Genomic DNA, 6601 nt, shown 5'->3' with positions numbered 1-6601 from the left:
CAATGAGAAAAGCTAAAGCAGCATCATAATAAAAGATATAGGTTTACAAGTTAAGACAACCAAACAAAAAAGGAACACATTTTAGATTCTCAATGAGCAGAGGAACTTTTAAATCAAGAATCAACAGCTTGAGTGAGCAACAGAAAACCCTCTAGGATGCCATCAGAAATTTGCAAGGTTTATTGAGAACCCAGCATGGTAACTGAAGATGATATGCAGTATCTACAAGAAATAGTGAAGAGGCGGCCATCACCTAAGCGGGAGTTGCCAAAATGAAGTTCAATCCCTTTGTGACTTCCGACCGAAGCAAGAATTGCAAAAGGCATTTCAATGCACCTTCCCACATTCACAGGAAGATTATGTCCTCCCCTCTTTCCAAAGAGCTGAGACAGAAGTACAACGTGATCCATGCCCATCTGAAAGGATGATGAAGTTCAGGTTGTACGAGGACACAATAAAGGTCAGCCGATTGGCAAAGTAGTCCAGGTTTACAGGAAGAAATATGTAATCTACATTGAACGGATGCAGCGGGAAAAGGCTAATGGCACAACTGCCCACATAGGCATTCACCCCAGCAAGGTGGTTACCACTAGGCTAAAACTGGACAAAGACCGCAAAAAGATCTTTGAATGGAAAGCCAAATCTCGCCAAGTAGGAAAGGAAAAGGGTGAATACCAGGAAGAAACAATTGAGAAGATGCAGGAATAAAGTAATCTTATATACGAGCTTTGATTAAAACTTGAAACGGGAAAAAAAAAAAAGAAATAGTGAAGATTATTTGAATGTTTAACACTTTTTTCTCCAAGGATGCTTCCCTCCAGAAGAAAACACTACTAAAAAAAAAGCCTCATATTCTTGAAATCAATTCAAATATGAAAAGTGTTTGAGTGGGCTCAATCTTATTGTCTCTGTTAGACACTGAGAGGAGAGAAATGCAAAGGAAAATGATTAAAAGCCATATTTCTAATATTAGATCACAGAAAACTAAATCAAAATCTGAAGACAAGTCGGAGACATAGCAAATTAGGTTGCTTCAGATCAACCCTCCCACTGAGACTTATTTAAATATTTTAACTTTTTTATTTTTAATTGTAAATATTTTATGTTAAATATTTTGAAAAGACTACATAGTGCATAACTTTTTAATGTTCTTTAATGTTTTTGAAATAAATTTATAAAGATGGAAAATAAAAAATAAGACACTGTCCTCTGTAGATCCGTAGGGTGACCTAGTTTCTAATAATCTATTGTATATTTCAAAGTAACTAGAAGAGAATAATTCAACATTTCTTGCATAAAGAAATGACAAATATTTAAGGTGATGACTATCAATATCCCAAGCTCACTGATTTGATCTTTACAAATTATATGAAAGTATTAAATTATCACATGTACCCCAAAAACTATGTACATCTATTATGCATCAATTTTTAAAATTGTAAAAAAAATGGCAAACAAATTAGTGGTAGCCAGTCACTAGAAAGTGGTGCTATGAAAGGGTAGCAAAAGAAATTCGTAGGATGAAACCGTTCTGTATCCTGACTGTGGTGACATCACAGGAATCTATAGATAACAAAATTGCATAGAACAAAAAATACAGACACAAACGAGTGCATGTAAAACTGGTGAAATCTGAATAAGGTCAATGGATTCTATCAGTGTCAGCCTCCTGGTCGTGAAATCATACTATATTACACAAGATGTTAACATGGGAGGAAAGTGAGTGAGGGGTATTTAGGATGTCTGTGAGTTATTTCTGAAAACTGTGTGTCCATAATTAATACAGAAAAAAGTCAATTCCACATATTAATTCTTAGAAATAAAATTAAAATAAACATATACCTAGACACACAGTGTGAAACTGCAAAACATTAGGGATGAGAGGAAAATCTAAAAGCCTACCAGAAGCAAAAGACACCTGCCCTACCATTAAAAACTATTAGTTAATCAGAGACTTCCTCTCAGCAATTCTAGTGGTCAGGTATTTTCAGGCATAATATCTGATCCTCAATTTAAAAACAAATAGAATTCCCAGAATAACCAAAAATAATCCAGCTTCTGGTAATGGCAAAGTAGCTTGTTCAGACTAAGTCTCTTTCAGAAATAAAATACAGTTAAAACCAAACAAAACGACTTTGGAAGGCACCTGGAGCCCAGGCCAATGCAAGCAGAAACTAGAGGGATGTCCAGCTTTGAAAGACGGAACCTAGAAGGGAACATGAATGAGTCTGTGGCTTTTTGCCTATGGGTATCCCCAATACGTGGGCATAGCTTTGAGGGTCAGAAAATTGTGGCTGCTCTGGCAAGAGGTGCTAGAAGACAGAGTTAGAGTCTGGTAGAACAGCTAGAAACATAAAGGGAAAATCCTGAGAGAAAGCAGAATCGACATGAAATCACACTCCAAATATCTGACTGAGTACTAGACTTCAAATGTACTGGTGAGACCCCAGTAAGCCAACAGAAGGGGTAGCAGCTGGAAACTGGAAGAACTGAGCCAAGACTTCGCTGCCCATCATGAAGATAAAATAGACAAAACTGAAAATATTAGTGTGAGTTTGGAGTATTGTATTATCTTTGTTTTTAGCATAATTTATTTAAATTGTAAGTTCAGATAATTGAGCTTTAATAATTTTTTTTTAACTACTGGCTTGCAAAATTCCTGAAAATTTAACGACTGGCTCCCACAAGCTGGTTCAAGCTGACTCCAGCACATCACTGAAGCCACCCCATTATTGGAGGTGACTTTGTATTGTAATATTATCTAAACTAGAACCCCATTTTCCAGATTTCCCTTCCATGTACGGCACCAGATTGGGGCTGGCTGTAAGAGAAATTTGTGCGAGATATGGAAATTGACATGAAGCAGATGCCATGACGGTCAGAAGCTCAACACAGGGCCCCAACGCAGCAGTGGATTGTACGCATTGTCACTGATGTGTCAGCTCAGCCTGTTGGCACGGGATTGCCTGGGGTGGCAGCCACCTGCAGCTCCCCCAGCACCTGCCAGATCATCTCTTTCAGCTCCCAGGCCAGACATGTATATACTTCCAAGATGAGGGGCATCAGCTTTTTTGCTGTTCAAACACATCTTCAAAGTTAGATTCCATGAGAGACAGACCAGGCTCCCAGGTGTCCTCTCACTTATGTCCATGAGCTCCAGTATCTCTTTACCCTTCACCTTATGTGCAGGGTTTTTTCCCAGCTGCCTGCTCTGTGGGCCCACAACAACCACCTCAGTCCCTCTAGCTGCAGAGGCAACAGCTTTCCTCAGACTTGTCTGTTTCTCCCCTTTGTAGTTTCAAATCACTGTCCTGTTCCAGACCTTTACTTCTCCAGTTAAGTAAAGCTTCCCTAGACCCACAATTGAAATTGTGTAACTGTGTAAAAGTATCAAGCCCTATGAGCAATCTCATATTCTATATACTCATGGTGGCTCTGCTTCCCTGATTGGACCCTAATATGAGTCTTGATAGTCATTTTTTTCTTTTTTCTTCTTTTTTTAGACAGAGTCTCGCTCTCTGTCACCCAGACTGGAGTGCAGTGGTGCAATCTCAGCTCACTGCAACCTCCACCTCCCAGGTTCAAGCAATTCTCATATCTCAGCTTCCTGAGTTGCTGGGACTACAGGCACATTCCCCCCACACCAGGCTAATTTTTGTATTTTTAGTAGAGATGATGTTCTGCCATGTTGACCAAGGTGATCTCAAACTCCTGATCTCAAGTGATCCACCCACCTCAGCCTCCCAAAGTGCTGGCATGACAGGCGTGATCTAACACACCCGGCCTTAACCATTATTTTTAAATGGAAGGAGATGGGATAGGATAGCATAGGCTAGTGATAAGGTTTGGATATCTGTCCCCTCCGAATCTCATGTTGAAATGTGATCTGATCCCCAGTGTTGGAAGTGAGGCCTGGTGGAAGGTGTTTGTGTCATGGGGGCGGCTCCTTCATGAAAGGCTTAGTACCCTCCCCATGGTAAGGAGTGAGTTCTCACTCTGTTAGCTCACCTGGGAGCTGGTTTTTGTATGAGCCTGGTACCTCCTCCTCTTTCTCTTGCTTCCTCTCTTACCATATGACACTCTTGTTCCTATTTAACCTTCTGCCATGATAAAAAGCTTCCTGAAGCCTCCCTAAAAGCCAAGTAGATGCTGGCACCATGTTTCTTGTACAGTCTGCAGAATTGTGAGCCAAATAAGCCTCTTTTCTTTATAAATTACCCAGTCTCATATATTCCTTTAAAGCATTGCAAAATGGACTGTCAGAGTTAAGATAGGATAGGATGGAACAAGATAAGACAGGGTAATGTCAATGTATCATAGAGAGTAAATGTAACTATTATTTATGAAGATTTTGCTTCAAATTTTTAGATAATCTAGATCACCTTGGGTTTAATCCCAGGGATATCAACCCACATTCCAGTCTGTATAAATGACGCCCTCCAGAGCTGTGCAGTGTATAGCCTGTGTGTTTATCCAAATGACATCAGTACTCATATAAAAAGTATTTCTCTGTGTAGGGGTATCTTAGTTTGTTTTACACTGCTATAGAAGGAAACTACAGACTGGGTAATTTACAATGAACAGCACCTCACATTTCTGGTGCCTGGGAAGTCCAAGCATGTGCTGGCATCTGACAGGAGCCTTAGTGCCTTACCATCCCATGGCAGAGGTGTGAGGGTGACAGGGAAAAAAAGAGGGCCAAGCCTCATCCCTGTATCAGGAACCCACTCCAGGGATAATGGCATTAATCCATTCACGAGGGCCCTGCCAAGTTTTAGGGTAAAGAAATTTAAGGGAATAAAACCTGTATTCAAAGACACCTTCTGATCGCTAACTAGGTACACTGCTACATAACCCAGGTTTCGATTGGACATCACACCTTAGTCCTCTGAGCCTAAAACTCACAGTGAGGGGAGAGACAGCTATGTTCATACACAGCCAAATAGTCTTCATAGTTAGGCAAATACAAAGAAAAACCCTCTTCTCAAATAGAGTGCAGTTCCATAAGCATCAGGGCAAAAGGGTCTCCAAGCTTGAGGCAGATACACAGGCCAGTTACTTTAAGGACAAGTCCTAGTGAAGGCCTAAAGACAACAGAGGGATGGGCATTAACAAGGATCAGAGGATGCAAGATTCTGTGAGACTGCAGGAGCAAGCAAAGATTTGACAAGTGAGGCACAGAGCTGGGGATATGCTAGTTCTCCTGACTGCCCATAAGCCTCAGGACATTGAGGGACATGGTACCCAAGAATGACATCTTTTAATTATTAAAAATATCCCAACACTTTCAAAGTCACTTCTGCTCTTCCCACTTTTTGCCTAGTCTCTGCAGGTAGATATGTCCTGTTAAAAATTTAGTCAGATCAGCTGGGCATGGTGGTACACTGTAGTCTCACCTACTCAGGAGGCTGAGGCAGGAGGATGGCTTGAGCCAAGGAGTTAGAGGCTGCAGTGTGCTATGATCATGAAAAAAAAAAAAAAAATTGCCAGATGATGCCACTCCTCCCTAAGTCACCAATAGTCTCCGAAATCCTGTGAGACCTGGCCCCCACTCATTTCTCTGACCCATTTCCTACAACATATCTCCCATGCACACACTCTGACCAACTCCACTGACCTGCTTCTTCCAGAATGGGAGGTTTTCTATCTCAAGGCCTTTGCATTTGCTCTTCCCTCTGCCTGGTGCGCTGTCCCCCCAGAAACCTGTATGGCTCTCTCCTTCACCACCTCCAGGCTGTTACCAATTTACACCTTCTCCATGAGGACTTCCATGACCCCTTTGGGAAAGTCACAGCCCCACACCTACAATCTTCTTCCTCCTCCCTCACCTCTGCATCCCCCAGGGCCCCTAACACATCTCACACTTGGCATATTTCACTTATTTGTTGTGTTAATTATCTGTCCATCTTTACTAGAATATAAATGCCAGTTAAAAACAAGGGTTCATCTGCTTTGCTCACAGCCATATTCCCAAGGCTAAAGGGACCTGGAGGAAAATCCACGCTCAATACATACATGTTGAATAAACTCTATTCCCTAGCTGGTTTTGCCCATATAGAGGAATGGTACTGCATACATATATACCTGTACATGTACATAAATGTTGGTATTCAACCAGCTTAGTGAACTTTATTATTAGTCATAATACTGAGTTAATTCTCAGGTTTTTTTGAATATAGATATTCACACAATAATATCAAAACATTCCTTCCCAGAAGCAATGAGTCCCAGACCAACCTAGCTGTTTTGGAAATGGTAGTAATATTCAAGAATAATAGGAAGGTAGAAAAAGAAATCAGACTTTCAAATAATATTTTTAAAATATTATCCAGCCACAATAGAGAAAGGGCTTATATCAGAGCCAATTGTTGATTGGATTGCTGATTGTGCTGATTAGTTCATGAGATGGAAAAGTTGCTTTAAAAAGATGCTTGCATATTCACCACAGATTCAATTTGGTACTAATAATGCCAGCCCAGGTGAACCTCAAAAAAATAACCAGTATTAGGAATAGAATGGTCCTAATACTACTTCTGTATTTCGTGGTTTCTTTGGGACGGAGTCTCATTCTGTCGCCAGGCTGGAATGCAGTGGCTCAATC

General features: G+C 40.8%; 1 pseudogene; it reads left to right on the top strand.

Annotated features, from left to right (window-relative positions):
- The first annotated feature begins 272 nt into the window (after positions 1-272).
- LOC105732254 (large ribosomal subunit protein uL24-like) lies at positions 273-708 on the top strand (annotated as a pseudogene).
- The last annotated feature ends 5893 nt before the right edge of the window (positions 709-6601 follow it).

Source organism: Aotus nancymaae, unplaced genomic scaffold (assembly GCF_030222135.1).
Source record: "Aotus nancymaae isolate 86718 unplaced genomic scaffold, 86718_ANA_hifiasm-v0.15.2.pri h1tg000155l, whole genome shotgun sequence".
NCBI lineage: Eukaryota > Metazoa > Chordata > Mammalia > Primates > Aotidae > Aotus > Aotus nancymaae.
Note: the sequence above shows the minus strand (reverse complement) of the source record. Positions and strands in the feature narration are given on the sequence as shown.